We start from the raw sequence: 18,482 nt of genomic DNA on the forward strand, positions 1-18,482 counted from the left end.
AAAAATAAGATTTATTTGTGACTTAATTACTTTTCTTCAAGTGACATAATCAAAGATATAGTACATATTTTCTTTGTAAGATATCAAGTTTTTGATATGTCATTCTTGTGCCTAGGTAAATTTTAATTTAAATGGGTCAAAGCTGACAGTAGAGGGTCAGAAATTTCAATTCCTAACTGACATAACTGCAAATGTTTTATTAGAAGTTCAAAGATAAAAATGTATATACTTTAGACATCTCCTTGATAGGACTTAAAATTTTTTGCCTATTGCAACAAAAATTTGTGCTGGTGTTGCAAATATTTCTATAATTTATAAATGTCATTTTAGTTATATTCTTTCATACTTTGAAAATAAAAGATGATGGGTAACAATTCACTTGTGCTTGACAGCATAGGGAAAATGGAAGAGAGGCTAAACGATTCCAAGGTCAAGGGGCTAGTGCCAGACCTGGAACAATATCTATGCTACATTTTCTGTAATTTTCCCTGAATATACATTAAAACTGACAATATTGTCAAACTTTATAAATATCATGAGCCTCTGATACAGAATATAAATAACCATAATTTTTCTACCCAACTGGGCAATTATGTTCTCCATAAAGTTATATACATATGTGTTTGCCTAAATATTTATTTTAAAGTTATTTTTTTCTCAGCTTCTCTTCCTGTCTTGAATGAATCTTCCTGCGCACTTAACAAACAGAGAATTTGGACTCAAAGACAATTTTATATCCAATAAATACAAAGAAATTTTAAAATTCACTAAAATTCTTGATAATTCATTTTGAACTTAACTGCTTTTGGATTTCTTATATTTCATTATTTATGTTGAATTGTAAAGCACTTAGTAACTTTGGTCCTTACCTAATCACTCTAGCAGGTCCTTGGCTTACTTACTGTATGTAGGTCAGTGTCAGTGTTTCAACTCTATTAAATGAAACATGTTTATCATTAATATATTCAATGGCATAAAGTTGCTAGAAACTGATTCAAGATAAATTAATCTCAAAAATAATAATGTAATGTATAAGAAGAAAATGGAATGCCTACATTTGCTTTTTAGTAAAAGGCAATTTTTAATATAAGCAATGGGTGTGTTCTCTTACCAATGAGTGATCAAGCCATTCTCTCTGCATAGGACAATCTCTATTCTTAGTTTAATGAGTATTAGTTGTTTTATTTCAGTAAACCTTGCACACATTTTATTTTTCATAACAATATTTTGAGTCCTTAAGAACATCCCACCATTTTTCTATTATTGTTAAGAGTGACCAATCCAATTTCCCAGATTCAAGAGTGAATCATTTACCTAGACTTGGACAGTAATATTTTAAATTTTATCCCTTACAAAAATATTTATGGAGTGCCTACAATGTGAAAAGCAGTTTTTTAAGATGTTTGGGGTACAGTGCTGTAAAAAGATATGACCACTGATCTCATGAAGATTATGTGTATTGTATTAGATGTGCATCTTACTCTTTTTGCCAATTTCCAACCCTAGCTGTAGTTTCCAGAATGGGCATTTGATTCAAGCTAGGCAAATGAGATGAAACCCTGAAATTTGTAATGGAAACATGGGAAAATGAGATGACCTTGGTCATTACATTTATTGTTTGTACGACAGAATATAAGCCAATGTTCTTACAGCCACACAGTAAGAGGCTGGCTAAATGGAGACAACTGGAGAACAGTCAACTGGATCTAGCTTTTCCTGAAAACTAAAATTCAGCTCTGTTCTCTAAGACATTGTTTTCTTCTCCTCCTTCTTCTTTCTTTTTAGCAAAAAGCAGTTGAATTAAACTATATTTACTTGAAACTGACACATTTGGTGAGTATAGAAGCAGAGCAAAAAGGATTTAATGACATAATTTCAGTGTGGAATGACCCCAAGTACAACAACTAAATGTGCCCAGTCTTAGAGTCTTGTTTTTTGCAAATGCCCATTGCACAGACTCTCCTCTGCACGGTACAGGAAGCAAATGCTATTATTTGTCTCTGCACACTTGCCTTTTCTATGCTTTTTTCCCTGACTGAATCCTTTCAATTCCCAGATAACTTAATCTTCATTAAGACATATAAATCATTTCATATTAAATTTGAAGTCACTTAAAGTTTTATATTTTTTAATATTTTATTTTCCCCCATACTACACAGATATATTAATGTTTTAAAGTTTCATATTTAATGTGATTTTGCACTTTATGCTCTTGTTTCTATTGTACTTATTTCTTAGTTTAACTCATTAATCGTATATATTTGTTGTCAGAGTTTGCAAGCCTTTTCAAGGGATGACATTTCCTATAACCCTTATAGCAACTTCAACACTCTTTATTTTCCAGCTTTATTGAGGTATTACAGACAAATTAAATCATATGTAAGATTTCCAACATGATGGTTTGATGTGTGTGTACATTGTGAAATGATAACCACAGTCACACTAACATGACCAACGTACCTACCTTTATATTTGAGTCAGAGACCATGGTTTAAAAGAAATTGATCAGCAATTCACATGTAGAGATACAAACAGGCATCTAGAGAGTAATATTTAATTAAATATCTTCATATAAACTCGGAATATTTGGAATAACTAGTAAAGGAGAAATCATAAGAGACATTTGTGAGCAGTTTTTTCATCTTACTGGCTATGGGAGAAAAAAAAAAAACACCAAGTCCTCTCCCACTTGTATTTATTTTAAGAACAGTGTACTACTAAGGATGTCTTTTTTTCTTCACTTGGTAAGGAAATATATTCCTTCAAGTTGGAGATGATGATGTAGATATTACTGAATTCAATTTGGTTAGTTAGAGTTTTTAGAGATAATAATATTGAGACTCTAAATAAATAATTCCACTTTGTTTTTATAAAGTGGGCATTTTCACTAGACTGAGGGAAAAACTATACACAGTGAAGAATAAACGTAATTTTATTATACAGAGTACAGAATGTAATTATATTAGAAATAGTAATTATTTATTATTGATTAAAATATGAGTTCAATTGTTATCATTGGCTTTAATTAAAATGTGAAAATTGAAATACATTATATATCATTAGTAGAGAAAAATGAACTAAAGCTGTTGAAATTCATTTTCCTGAATTAATACATAGGCTTCCCAAAATCAATGAACAGGAAACTCTGGTTACCTATTTATCTTGATAGTATTATGGTTAGTAAAGATTGGCCTGGACATGATCTTTCTTTTGAATGTAAAAAACTGATTATTGGGAGGGCTATATCTAGGTAATATATGCATATAAATATCAGTATTCAAAATATTTATGCGACCAAATTTATTTTAAAAATTGCAAGTTCTGTCTTTAGGTCTTTGAGGAATCACCACACTGTCTTCCATAATGGTTGAAGTAATTTACACTCCCACCAACAGTGTGTGAGTCCCTTTTTCTCCACAACCTCACCAGAATCTGTTATTTTTTGTTTTTAATAATAGCCATTGTGACTGGTATTAGATTGTATCTCATTTTGGTTTTGATTTGTATTTCTCTAGTGATCAGTCATGTTGAGCTTTCTTTCATATGATTTTTGGCCACATGTATGTCTTCTTTTGAGAAGCGTCTGTTCATGTCTTTTCCCACTTTTTAATGGGGTTGATTTTTTTCTGTAACTTTGTTTAAGTTCCTTTTAGATTGTGGATATTACACCTCTGTCAGATGTATAGTTATCCTATTACTGGGTAGATACCCAAAAGAATATAAATCATTATATTATAAAGACACATGCACACGTCTATTCATTGCAGCACTATTCACACTAGCAAAGACATGGAATCTACCTAAATTCCAATCAATGATAGACTGGATAAATAAAATGTGGAACATATACTCTGTGGAATACTATTCAATTATAAAAAAGAATGCTATCAAGTCCTTTGCAGGGCATGGATGGAACTGAAGGCCATTATTCTTAGCAAACTAACACAGGGACAGAAAACCAAATACTGCATGTCCTTACTTATAAGTGGGAGATAAATGATGAGAACACATGGACACATAGAGGGGAACAACATACACTGGGGCCTATCAGAGAGTAGAGGGTTGGAGGAAAGAGAGGATCAGAAAAAAATAACTAATAGGTAATAGGCTTAATACCTGGGTGATGAAATATTAATAATCTGTACAACAAACTCCTCTGACACAAATTTACCTATGTAACAAACCTGTACATGTATCCCTGAACATCAAATACAAGTTAAAAAAAACTGCAAATTATACTATTTTAAAGGTCTATTGAATAATTTAAAAATCAGGTTTGTAAAGGCAGATTTTCATTTTCATTGTGTTTTAGAAGCAGTCAAAAGCAAGCAAGTCAACACTTCAAATTTTTCTAGTAGCTAGGGAATATATCAGCACTTCATTTTGGTATCACTGATGAGAAAAATAAAAGCAAAACCAAAAAATTCTTATCACATTTCATTTAGAGACAAAATAAAGATAACTATTATGTTTTCTGTTAGAATTTATTTTACCTTGACTAATTTCCTCTTAATTCTATTCAACTCAAATCACTGGGACATCTTCAGCACTTGATGAAATGCAATAATAAGAGTCTCTGCTTACAGGAACATTATTTTAGGTTTATAATTTAATTTGTAAAATGAATTTATTTTTGCTCAATATAACTTATGTTTATATCTTGTTTTAGCAATTTCCACATTTATTTTATCCTGCTGTTTATATTTTTCTTCATAATATTTTATTTGAAAATTCAACTGTCTACTTGAAATTGATAGAATGAATACATATTGATGTATTCATGAAATTGATGGAATGAATATTTATGCCCACTTCCTCCCACTGTCACCTATATTTTTCTTCAGTACTTTTGTAGGTAAAAAACAGGTTGAGAAAGCTACTATTCATCTGGAAACATGGGTCATTTCTTTCTGAAAATGAAGGATTACTCAGAGGTCAAGCTGGTCATCTTGAAGAACAATTCTCTGGCGATAGATCTGTGCCTGAAAAAAAAAAAAAAAAAAGCTGATGACTGCTTTTCAGAATCCTTATGAACCAACTGCTACAGGTGCCCTGTTGTCTGCCATTTTGAATGGAACTACATATTTTTGTCCTTGTCACTGGCTCAACATTTTATTTTGTATTTCTGGAAGGCAGATTAATTTTCTCCTAAGTTCACTGGCCATTAAGTCAAAAGAATCTGTGCTTGAGGAACTTTCTCTGATACCTGTACTTGATTTAGATGATATCACAGGCCTCAAGCTGGAGCTGATACCATAATGAAATGGTACTTTGAGGATATTGGAAAGAAGGTAAGAAAAACATGAATCATTAGGGGCTGTATCTTAGCCTGAAATAAACTTGTTTTGTTGGCCCCTAAGAAAACATGCTTCCTGGTCTTCACACAATAGTTTAAACCATCCCCTGGATAAGTGACTTCTTTAACCAATAGCAAATAGCACAAACAATATTGTACAAGTTTCTAAAGTAAGTCTTAAGAAAGACTTACTTAGAATTACTTAGTCCAACAGCTTGTTTTTGCTTTCTATGGGCAACCACTTAATATAAGTTTAGTTATCCAGAGACAGTTATGCAGTGAGAATCTTAAATTACCCACATATATAGTCCTTGTGCAAAAGAAGCTCAGAACAAGCCTAAGGTTACATCCCACTCATCAGCCAGAACCAACTTGTCAACCGTATGAGTGAACTCACTTAGAAAGTGGATCCTATAGCTTCAGTTGAGCCACGCTTGATAAGGCAAAGTGAAGCAGTGACAAGGTAGCTCCATAGAACCCTGACACATTTCTATAATAATGAGCTAGTAGATAAAATGGTTGTTATAAAGCCATTGAGCATAGTGGTGGTTAATTACACAGCAAGAGTTAACCAAACCACTATTTTAAATTCTTTGTCTGTACTTATGTCCATTTATCTATTTGGTTGTTAATAGACAATATTTCAGACAAAAAACATGAGAAATAATTGGTAGATAGTCTATCCTCTATCACTCAATTATGACTTACAGATTATCTTACTTCTGACATACACACATGCACACACACTAATGTAGATAAATATATGCATATATATTTTTGAAAATTAAATATCTGATACTTTAAAAATAAATTTAATTATTTGTTAATTCAGTAGCAACTATGTAGTTACATAGTTAGAAGGCTAGGATATTTTTATGAAATAAGAAATGACATTTGGAATAATATACAAGTGACAAATGTAATTGGTTTTGCTACTTAAGAGTCAACACTTGTATTTATGCAAAGTGGTTTGCTGGAAATAATTTGTCACCAATATTTTCCAAAATAAAGCATCACATTACAGATTCATAGAGTTGACAGAGGACTTTGAGAGTCCTCATACATATCTGTGCTTTTTTGAAGAACTATATATAACCTCTCTACCTTCTGACAACCCAGGCAATTTAAATCCTTCAATAATGGCATTATGTAGAAGCTTACAGAATATTAATTGAAAATGATTTTGTAAATTATTAATGGGGATTTGGATATATATTTACCATATGTGATAAAAATTCTGTGAATATTTTTATTCACATAATACATGTGAGTTTGGCAATATACTTTTTTAAGACAAGACATTGAAATAAAGCATTTAATTCTGTGTAATCTTATGCCTTATTTGCCCAATTCATCTCTAAAAGATGTTTCATCATTAACTACTGGATTGCTTAGGTTTATTAGATTGTAAAATGATAGAATCCTTCAACTAATTTGAATACACATGGTGAATATTAGTTGAATATACCTTTCTACAATAAGATTGAATAAAACTACATATTCAATAAATGAACCCATCATAGGGAGATGTCCCAATTAAACTGCAGCTCTAGGTATCTGAGAAGCAAGCATTTTTTGGCAGGTCTTTATATTTGTTTTCAAATATGCCATTTTGTGTTTTCCTTTTTTCGTTTTTTAATATATTTTTATTTGTTCATATTCGGAGGGACGGCCAGTTTGTTACATGGATATACTGTGTAGTGGTAGGGTTCGGGCTTCTAGCGTACCCATCATTTGAATAGTAAACATTGTACCCAAAAGGTACCTTTTCAACCCTCACCCTTTCCAGTCCTCTTCCCTTTTGATTCCCGAGTGTCTTTTACTTCCATGTTGATGTCCATGTGGGCTCACTGTTTAGCTCTGACATAAGTCAGATGAGGTATTTGGTTTTCTGCTTCTGACTTATTTCACTTAAGATAACAACATCCAGCTTCATCTATGTTGCTGCAAAGACAATCCCATTCTTTTTTATAATTGCATGGTATTCCATAGTGTCTGCATACCACTTTTTCTTAATCCAATCATCTGTTGATAGAACATGGTTGTTTCTTTGACTTTGCTGATGTGAATAGTGCTGCAATAAACATATGAGTTCAGGTGTCTTTTTATTATACTGATTTCTTTTTCTTTGGAAATACCTATGAGTGGAATTACCAGGTTGAATGGTAGTTCTATTTTCAGTTCTTTGAGAAATCTGCATCCTGTTTTTCATAAAAGTTGTCCTAATTTACATTTCCACCAAACATGTATAAATGTTACCTTTTCTCTGTATCTTTCCTAACATCTGCTGTTTTTGACATTTTGTTTGTTTGTTTTATTTTTTGAGACAGAGTGTTGCTCTGTTGCCCAAGCTGGAGTGCAGTGGCGCGATCAAGGCTCACTGCAAACTCCACCTCCCAGGTTCAATCGATTCTCCCCCTCAGGCTTCCAAATTGCTGATATTATAGCATGGGCTACCATGTCCAGCCAATTTTTTTTTTTTTTTATTTTTTAGATGGAGTCTTGCTCTGTCACCCAGGCTGGAGTGCAATGGTGCGATCTCAGCTCACTGCAGCCTCTGCCTCCCAAATTCAAGTGATTCTCCTGCCTCAGCCTCAAAACTACCTGGGAATACAGGTGCTCTCCACCACACTCGGCTAATTTTTGTATTTTTAATAGAGACAGGGTTTCACCATGTTGGTCAGGCTGGTCTCGAACCCTTGACCTCAGGTGATCCCCCACCTCAGCCTCCCAAAGTGCTGGAATTACAGGCATGAGCCACTGTGCCTGGCCCTAATTTCTGTACTTTCAATACAAATAGGATTTCACCATGTTGGCCAGGCTGGTCTTGAACTCCAGACCTCAGGTAATCCACCCGCCTCGGCCTCCCAAAATGCTGGGATTACAGGGGTGAGCCACTGCACCTGGCCAACTTTTTAAAAATAATCATTCTGACTGGTGTGAGATAGTACCTTATGATGGTTTTACATTTCTCTGATGACAAGTGATTTTTACCATTTTACCACGTATTTGTTGACTTCTTGGATGAATGAAACCACTGGTTCTACAATATGCCATCCTTTACGCCATAGTACAGCTTTTGTTTATTTAATGATAAGTTTTGATATTTGTTAGTGTAAGTACTCCAGATTTGATGTCCTTCCTCAAGGCTGTCCTGCCAACTTTTGCCTTTTACAATGCATATTCATTTAAAAATAATTTTATAATATCTGTGAAAAAACCTGCTGAGATCTACATTGAAATTGCATTGGAGCTGAAGAACAATTATGAGAGAGTTATTACCATTATTTTACTAAATCTTCTAATTTATAAACATGGTTTATTCTCCCATTTATTTAGGTCTCTAATTTTTCTCAATAATATTTTGTGACTTTTTTTAGTGTAAATATCTTACACATTTTTGAAAAATTTAGAGGAATGCAATGTTTTAAATATAATTGTATATAGTATTTTAATTTTACCTTTTCTTATACAAACATGGAAATAATTTCAGAATTTGCTGACCTTGTTAAAGTATGGATTGATTTTAATATTGTATAAATACTTCTGTATTTAGTATGTTGAAAATCATTCAAAAAAATTGGAGTTTTTTCTTTTTTTTTTTTTGCTTTTGTTTTTGTTTTGTTTTGTTTTGTTTTCTGAGATGGAGTTTTGTTCTTGCTGTCCAGGCTGGAGTACAATGGTGCAATCTCAGCTCACTGCAACCTCTGCCTTCTGAGTTCAAGTGATTCTCCTGCCTCAGCCTCCAAACTAGCTGGGATTACAGGCATGTGCCACCATGCCTGGCTAATTTTGTATTTTTAGCAAAGACGGGATTTCACCACATTGGTCAGGCTGGTCTCGAACTCCTGACCTCAGGTGATCTGCCCACCTCTGCCTCCCAAAGTGCTGGGATTACAGGTGTGACTTTATTTCCTTTATGTTCACAAACTAGTGTTTCCAGGATACTGTAAAAGAAAAGTATTTTTGTCTCATTTTTAATCTCATTGTTAATTATTTTATTATTAAGTATAAAGTAGCTTCAAGTGTTCTGTTGTTAGTCTTTGGTAAATTAAAGGAATTTTCTTATATTACTAGGCTGTACAGTTTTTATCATAAATACTATTTGAAACTAAAATCAAGTATATTTTAATTAGATTATCAAATTTTTATCTCTTGCATTATCTTTTGAGTTTTTTAAAAATTCCTTATTGCGTAACAACTCTTGACTTTTTAGAATAAACCCAAATTAATTTTAGCATAATATAACTGTTATTTATCACTGGGATTAATTTGACAATATTTTCAACAGGATATTTGTATCTATATTTTTAAGTATTTGTTTTCTTACATAATTTTCAGATTTCAGATTCTAATGGATTCATAACAGTATTTGGGAAAGTTTCATTTTATTCAAATTCAATGTTTAACATTTGGAAGACTTTATGGGTAAAGCCATCAGGGTTTGAGATTTTTTTCCGAGGAAATATTTTTGAAATGGGTTTAATATTTTAAGAGATTAAAACAATTCTCATAGGTCAAATTTGTTATATTACGGCTTTCGTACTATGACTTTTCTATTTTTTCTGCCAGCTTACAAATTCTTATTTTATATTTTAAAAAGTAATTAAAAATAACTTTATTATGATGTAATTTATAGTTAATATATTAAGTGCACATGATGATGAGTTTGCGAAATGCATACACTTGTATAACTACCACTTAAATCAATATAGAACATTTCTATTACCACAAATCTTTCATTTTCCTCTTTGCCACCAAATATCATAAGCCTCAGGACCCACATAAACACTTTTCTGCTTTATTTCAATATAAATTAAGTTTTTCTTTTATATCATTTAATAAAAGTCAAATCACATAACATAAATTATTTAGTGTCTGCTTTCTTTTACCAAGCATATTTTTGAGATGCATTAAGTTCTTTCATATGTTGATTAATTTATTTCCATGTTTGTTTCTAATTTTAGCAATTATAAATATAACTTTTATGAATATTTCTGAGCAAATATTCCCATGGAGTTATAATTTCATCTCACTTTATAAATGCCTAGGGTTGGATGTTTATTTAACTTTACAAGAAATTGTCTAATCTTTTCACAACCGATTCCCCATTGTGCATTCTCACTAAGAAATAACAAGAATTCCAGGTACTCTACATATAGATCAGATGTTTAAATTTTAGTCATTCTAAAGTTTCTTTAGTGGTTTCTAAATAAAGTTTTAATTTGCATTTTTTCTGATTATTATTTTTATATGCTTATTATATTTTGTGTAACTTCTTTTGTAAAATGTTTAACTATTTCCCAAATTTTTGTCTTGTGATTTTTGAGTTTGAATTTTTTTTATCGTAGGTATAAGTCCCTTGCATGATACATGCATTGTGAATATTTTATAAAGATATGTTGTTGTGTCTACAATTTACTATTGGTCTTCTGAAAAGCAAAAATTGTAATTTGGTTAAAGTTCAATTTATCCACCCAAATAGATGTGCTCTTTCTTTCCTTAAAAACTTTGCATATTCCAAGTTTACAAGAATTTCCTCTTATGTCTTCTTCTAGCAAGTTTATCATTTCAGCTCTTACATAAATTCATAATTCGAGTTGCTTTTTGTAATGTCTGGGATTTTAAGATTAATTTTTTCCATTAATATAATTATTTTTTCCAGCACTGTTTCTACATTCTTCGGGATTTTTAATGACTTACTCCAATAAGCTGCAAATAAAGGAGAAACTGTATTCTTTGTCCTTACTTCCATGCTTTTAGTTTATTTTATAGCCTCATTGTTATATACAAGTAGTAGCACATTTTATATAAAGGATTCGAGCATCCATGGATTTTTATATCCTGGTCCCGGAACCAATCTCCCATGGATACTGAGGGATGACTGTAGGGCACATAGACTCTCAATTCCCTATTTGGAATCTCTCTGAAGAGCTTAAATAACTCAGTGCAAAACAATTCTTTCAGAGCTCTAAACAATGAGGTTACAGCACTCACTTAACTTCTCTTTTTGTCATGAGGCTTTTTCTTAATGGCAATATTCTAGGGTTCTCTTTGTCTTAAAGCTGTGTTTTCAGGCAAGTTTGATTTAGTGAGAAGCATATTCACTTTTTAACGCTGAAATTTGGGGAATTATTTAACATTCTATTTTACAATTATATTTGCAAACTGGTCACTTCTGAGAGCTCATCACGTTCTTTTAACACCTTATACAATTTGATAAAAGTCAACCCCCACTGATATTTTGCTTCAAAACTTACTTGTCCATTAGCACAAGCTTATTAAATGCATTTTTATTCCTTCTAAATTGTCAAGAGTAATATTTTTACCAATTGTTTCACCACTATGTAATATGAGTAATTAATTTTTCAATCTCTTATAACAGTTTCCTTGTTAACGCCCATCTAATTGCAAACTTAATATGGTATTTTTTTTTCATCATTTAAGTATCTCATTTGTAAGTGCCAAATCCTGTATTAATAATTTATTCCTGCAAAAATAATTGGTGAAATAAAGAACTTCAAGTATTGCAGTGATAAAACAAGATTTATATTTCATTCACATGTGTACAGAATTCTATCAAGTCAGTCAATCAAGACTGGGATCAGCTGAGATTCTCTGCTTAAGGCTATGTATTAATTGGAGTTGGTTTCATGCTGAAAATAAGGGTTTAGGACTGTTTAAAAAGAATTATTGTAACTTAATATAAAATACAAACAATCTAAACTTTAAGCAAAAATATGATATTCAATTAACTAAAATACAATTAACAAAAGATGATATATAAATGATTAATAGGCTAATTAAAAGGTGCTCACTATCATTAGTCATCAGGCAAATACGAGATAACACTACATGCTGTAACGGCTAAAATTTTTAAAGTCTGACCCCACTAACTATTAGTAGAATTCTCCTGTACTTCTTGTGAACATGTGAAAATGGACAACCATTTTAGCAGTTTTGAAGTTTCTTAAAGACAGAGACTTTACCCTTTTTACCCTTTAAATCAGCAGTTTGATGATGTGAGTTCCAGAGCTCACTCATGCTGGCCTTATGAGAGCTTTTTATACACATCTTCTCAACTCTGTCTTCAGGGATGTAATGTTTGTAGATTGATATCAGTCACGGTTAAAATATTTACACTGTGACAACCAGCAACCCCGACAAATCAAAGTTTTCTCTTTCTCTTGCCATCCAGAAAACTGGATGGTAAACATCTCCCATCATGCCTGTACTGCAATTTTACAATCAAGTATTTGCCTGATAAATGAAATATATATCCATAAAGACTGTTCACGAATATTTATTGCAGCTTTACTCATAATATCCAACTTGTAAAGAACCTATATATCCATCAAGCAATAAATGGATTAATAAATTCAGATGCAGTCCCCAGCAATAATAAATGAAATAATATTATGGCTTAGTACTCACAGTAATGAATAATGAACTATAGGTACTTGCAAATGTGTATATGTGTATATACACATATACTTTTTTTTCCTTCTCATCTCCTTTTCCTATCTCCCTTTCCTATGAGAAGACTCCTTCTCATAGGAGCAAAAATTGGGCAATATGAAAGAAATGCTCAGGCCAAAGTGAAATAAGGATAAAACTTAATGGGTAAACTATGCAACGAGGCCATGTCTGTCCTGAAGAACTTGGCAGAATCTTGCATTTTTAAATGTAAACATTTATATTGACATATAAACAGATATAACTTAAGGTATAAGTTATAAGACATATAAACAGATATAACTTAAGTAATAAAAAATTGGATAGCTTGTTGAATATTCACAAAGTTAATATACCCACATAACCGAGATTCAGATTAAGAAATTACACATACCACAACATGAGAAGCCCTCTCCTGCCACATTTCAGTCACTTCCTGGCTTACTGTTCCAACGACGATGACTTCCTAAATTCTAACACCATTTATTAATTTGGCTAACTGTTAAACATTATATAAAAAGAATAGTAAACCTGCACATGTACCCCGAACCTAAAATGAAAGTTTAAAAATAGAGAATTATGCCATAAATACTTTTTTTGTGTTTTGCTTATTGTATTTGTTGATATATGTGCCAGTTGTATTTGTAGTTGTAAATGCTTATTGTTGAAGAATATTGAGTTATGTGGATATATCATCATTCGTTTATCTATTCTATTAATACTGTAATGACATTTAGCTTATTTCTAGCTTACGTTTCCTTGGAAAGATGATTAATATGTGATTACTGTATATACAATTTGTTAAAGATGAACATATTCATGTGCACATGAATAGAATAGGTGTTTCATAGGCCAACATATTTACATTTGGCAGATACCACCAAGCAGCTTTTCAAAATGTTTGTATGATTTACAATCTCAGTAGCAACGTACTAGGGTTTGAGCTGCTCCATAATGGGTATTGCCTGTCTTTTTCACTTAGCCATTCTGGTAGGTGTCTACTAGTTCTTATTGTGGTTTTATTTTACATTTGTCTAATGATGAATGAAGATAAACATTGTTTCACTATGTTAATTTTCATCAGTTATCATCTTTGGTGAATTTTTTAGAAGTTATTTTGTCTATTTTTCTATTGATTTCTTTATTCTTTTTTATCGATTTGTAAGAAATTTCTCTTCATTGTGGATACCAATCTGTTGTATTCTATGTACCAAATATACATATTGCCAATACCTTCTTTCACTCTGTTGTTTGTTTTTTCATTGTCTGAATAGTCTTTTGATGAACAGATGTTCTAAATCAATGTAGACTATGATAACTTTTTTTCCTTCATAGCAAGGGTTTTGCTCATTTCAAGGTAACTAAAATATTCTTAAATATTTCTCCTATATTTATTCTCTTAACATTCATGTTTAGATTTGCAATCCATCTACAATTGACTTGAAAATAGTTATATGGGTTCCCATACTCTTTTTTCATATGAATATCAAAATGACACAAAATAATTTTTGACAGACTATCCTTACTTCACAGATATTAATGACACTTTTATCATAAATCAGGTGATTTTATATATATGATTTACCTCTAAATTTTCAATTTTGTTTGATTCACCCATTTCTCCATCTTTATTAATTATAATATATTTTAGCTTAATTTGAATTTCTTCATTCTTAATTATAGCATCTTTGAATAATAACCATTTTATCTATTCCCTGTCAATAATTTATTTCTTCCTCTTGACATACTGACTCTTTACTTAGTTTTACTACAGTAAAATACTTCTTCAAAAAGTGAGAGTAGAAAGAATATTTGTCACATGAGCAAACTCAGAGGGAAAACACTCAATAATTTGTCATTTTACCTAATGCCTACTAAAAAGTTCATGCTCAATAAATATGGAGACACAAATCTCCACAAAAGAATAATACTAACTAGAAATAAGTAACATATTCTGAATAAGAGAATGATGTGACTGTCAATCTTGTATCTATTATTTCCTATGTTTATGAATTAGAGGAAATTATTTTGATCCATATTTTGGTCTCAACATTTATAAAATAGATAATATTTACCTATTTCATATAACTCTAGCTATAAATGAAATGGTTAATGCATGTGAAATCTTTAGCTTAATAATTGTCTAGAATAAACACAGGTACATTAGTTTAAATATACTTGTTTTTTGTATATTTAAATACATAATTATTATTGGTTGAATATTTGAATATAGTAATCAACATTTCAAAAATGGATTATTTCATCATGAAACCCCTCTCTCATAAAAAAATTACTAGAGGTTTAAATAAAGCAAACCCAAACCAAACCAAAACAAAACAAAACATAATTGAGAAATGAGATTCTTGTAGATTCTGGATATTAGCCCTTTGTCAGATGAGTAGATTGCAAAAATTTTCTCCCATTCTGTAGGTTGCCTGTTCACTCTGATGGTGGTTTCTTTTGCTGTGCAGAAGCTCTTTAGTTGAATTAGATCCCATTTGTCAATTTTGGCTTTTGTTGCCATTGCTTTTGGTGTTTTAGACATGAAGTCCTTGCCCATGCCTATGTCCTGAATGGTATTGACTAGATTTTCTTCTAGGGTTTTTATGGTTTTAGGTCTAATATTTAAGTCTTTAATCCATCTTGAATTAATTTTTGTATAAGGTGTAAGGAAGGGATCCAGTTTCAGCTTTCTCCATATGGCTAGCCAGTTTTCCCAGCACCATTTATTAAACAGGGAATCCTTTCCCCGTTTCTTGTTTTTGTGAGGTTTGTCAAAGATCAGATAGTTGTAGATATGCAGCATTATTTCTGACGGCTCTGTTCTGTTCCATTGGTCTATATCTGTGTTTTGGTACCAGTACCGTGCTGTTTTGGTTACTGTAGCCTTGTAGTATAGTTTGAAGTCAGGTAGCGTGATGCCTCCAGCTTTGTTCTTTTGGCTTAGGATTGACTTGGCAATGCAGGCTCTTTTTAAACAAATTTACAAGAAAAAAACAAACAACCCCATCAAAAAGTGGGCAAAGGACATGAACAGACACTTCTCAAAAGAAGATATTTATGCAGCCAAAAAACACATGAAAAAATGCTCATCATCACTGGCTATCAGAGAAATGCAAATCAAAACCGCAATGTGATACCATCTCACACCAGTTAGAATGGCAATCATTAAAAAGTCAGGAAACAACAGGTGCTGGAGAGGATGTGGAGAAATAGGAACACTTTTACACTGTTGGTGGGACTGTAAACTAGTTCAACCATTGTGGAAGTCGGTGTAGTGATTCCTCAGGGATCTGGAACTAGAAATTCCATTTGACCCAGCCATCCCATAACTGGGTATATACCCAAAGGATTATAAATCATGCTGCTATAAAGACACATGCACATGTATGTTTATAGCTGCACTATTCACAATAGCAAAGACTTGGAACCAACCCAAATATCCAACAATGAGAGACTGGATCAAGAAAATGTGGCACATATACACCATGGAATACTATGCAGCCATAAAAAATGATCAGTTCATGTCTTTTGTAGGGACACGGATGAAGCTGGAAACCATCATTCTCAGGAAACTATCACAAGGACAAAAAACTAAACACCACATGTTCTCACTCATAGGTGGGAATTGAACAATGAGAACACATGGACACAGGAAGGGGAACATCACACACTGGAGCCTGTTGTGGGGTGGGGGGAGGGGGGATAGCATTTGGAGATATACCTAATGTTAAATGACAAGTTACTGGGTGCAGCACACCAACACGGCACATGTATACATATGTAACAAACCTGTACGTTGTGCACGTGTACCCTAAACCTTAAAGTATAATAAAAAAAAATTTAAAAAAAAAAGAAATGAGATCCTATTTCCCACTTCAGATTTAAACTAATTTGAATGTTTTTGAGGTAATACAAAATCTGGTCTCATTCTGCCAAGTTTCCTAGTAAATTCCTTGCTCTTAGAGAACCAGTTTCTTAGTATCTTCTTAAAATAAAAGTTGTTTACTCAGAAGACATTAATCCTACCTAGAGTACTTTCCTTTCTTCTTTTTACTTCTGCAATTTTTTAAGAAAATTATAGATTCAGGGGGTGTATGTGAAGGGTTGTTACATTAGTATATCAAGTAATGGTGAGGCTGGAGTTTCTAATACACCCATCACCCAAATAGTGAACATTGTATCCAACGGGTAATTTTTCAAGCCTCACTCTCGCTCCTGACTTCTCCCCTTTTGGAGTCCCCAGTGTCTATTATTTTATTTATGTCAATCTGTATCCATTATTTAGCTCACACTTATAAATGAAAATATGAAGTATTTGGTTTTATGTTTCTGAGTTATTTCACTTAGGTAATGGCCTCCAGATCCATCCAGGTTGCTACAAAAGACACCAAAATGTTGCTAATATAGAACAACTTTTTTAAAAAAATTAATTAATTAATTAATTTATTATTATTATACTTTAGGTTTTAGGGTACATGTGCGCAATGTGCAGGTTAGTTACATATGTATACATGTGACATGCTGGTGTGCTGCACCCACGAACTCGTCATCTAGCATTAGGTATATCCCCCAATGCTATCCCTCTCCCCTCCCCCCACACCACAACAGTCCCCAGAGTGTGATGTTCCCCTTCCTGTGTCCATGTGTTCTCATTGTTCAATTCCCACCTATGAGTGAGAATATGCGGTGTTTGGTTTTTTGTTCTTGTGATAGTTTACTGAGAATGATGATTTCCAATTTCATCCATGTCCCTACAAAGGACATGAACTCATCATTTTTTATGGCTGCGTAGTATTCCATGGTGTATATGTGACACATTTTCTTAATCCAGTCTATCATTGTTGGACATTTGGGTTGGTTCCAAGTCTTTGCTATTGTGAATAATGCCGCAATCAACATCTGTGTGCATGTGTCTTTATAGCAGCATGATTTATAGTCCTTTGGGTATATACCCAGTAATGGGATGGCTGGGTCAAATGGAATTTCTAGTTCTAGATCCCTGAGGAATCGCCACACTGACCTCCACAATGGTTGAACTAGTTTACAGTCCCACCAACAGTGTAAAAGTGCTCCTATTTCTCCACATCCTCTCCAGCACCTGTTGTTTCCTGACTTTTTAATGATTGCCATTCTAACTGGTGTGAGATGGTATCTCATTGTGGTTTTGATTTGCATTTTTCTGATGGCCAGTGATGGTGAGCATTTTCTCATGTGTTTTTTGGCTGCATAAATATCTTCTTTTGAGAAGTGTCTGCTCATGTCCTTCGCCCACTTTTTGATGGGGTTGTTTGTTTTTTTCTTGTAAATTTGTTTGAGTTCATTGTAGATTCTGGATATTAGCCCTTTGTCAGATGAGTAGGTTGCAAAAATTTTCTCCCATTTTGTAGGTTGCCTGTTCACTCTGATGGTAGTTCCTTTTGCTGTGCAGAAGCTCTTGAGTTTAATTAGATCCCATTGGTCAATTTTGGCTTTTGTTGCCATTGCTTTTGGTGTTTTAGACATGAAGTCCTTGCCCATGCCTATGTCCTGAATGGTAATGCCTAGGTTTTCTTCTAGGGTTTTTATGGTTTTAGGTCTAACATGTAAGTCTTTAATCCATCTTGAATTGATTTTTGTATAAGGTGTAAGGAAGGGATCCAGTTTCAGCTTTCTACATATGGCTAGCCAGTTTTCCAAGCAGCATTTATTAAATAGGGAATCCTTTCCCCATTTCTTGTTTTTGTCAGGT

The 18,482-nt window shown here is 32.6% G+C and overlaps 1 long non-coding RNA gene across 1 annotated transcript in view; it reads right to left on the reverse strand.

Annotated features, from left to right (window-relative positions):
* Positions 1-1,948: 1,948 nt before the first annotated feature.
* The window catches only part of LOC129036995 (uncharacterized), a 91,680-nt gene continuing 75,146 nt past the window's right edge, over positions 1,949-18,482 (reverse strand). The window contains exon 4 of the long non-coding RNA XR_008502712.2: positions 1,949-4,982. This is a non-coding gene — a long non-coding RNA (uncharacterized LOC129036995). The remainder of the gene's footprint in view (positions 4,983-18,482) is intronic.

This window comes from Pongo pygmaeus, chromosome 4 (genome assembly GCF_028885625.2).
Source record: "Pongo pygmaeus isolate AG05252 chromosome 4, NHGRI_mPonPyg2-v2.0_pri, whole genome shotgun sequence".
In the NCBI taxonomy this organism is placed as follows: Eukaryota; Metazoa; Chordata; class Mammalia; order Primates; family Hominidae; genus Pongo; species Pongo pygmaeus.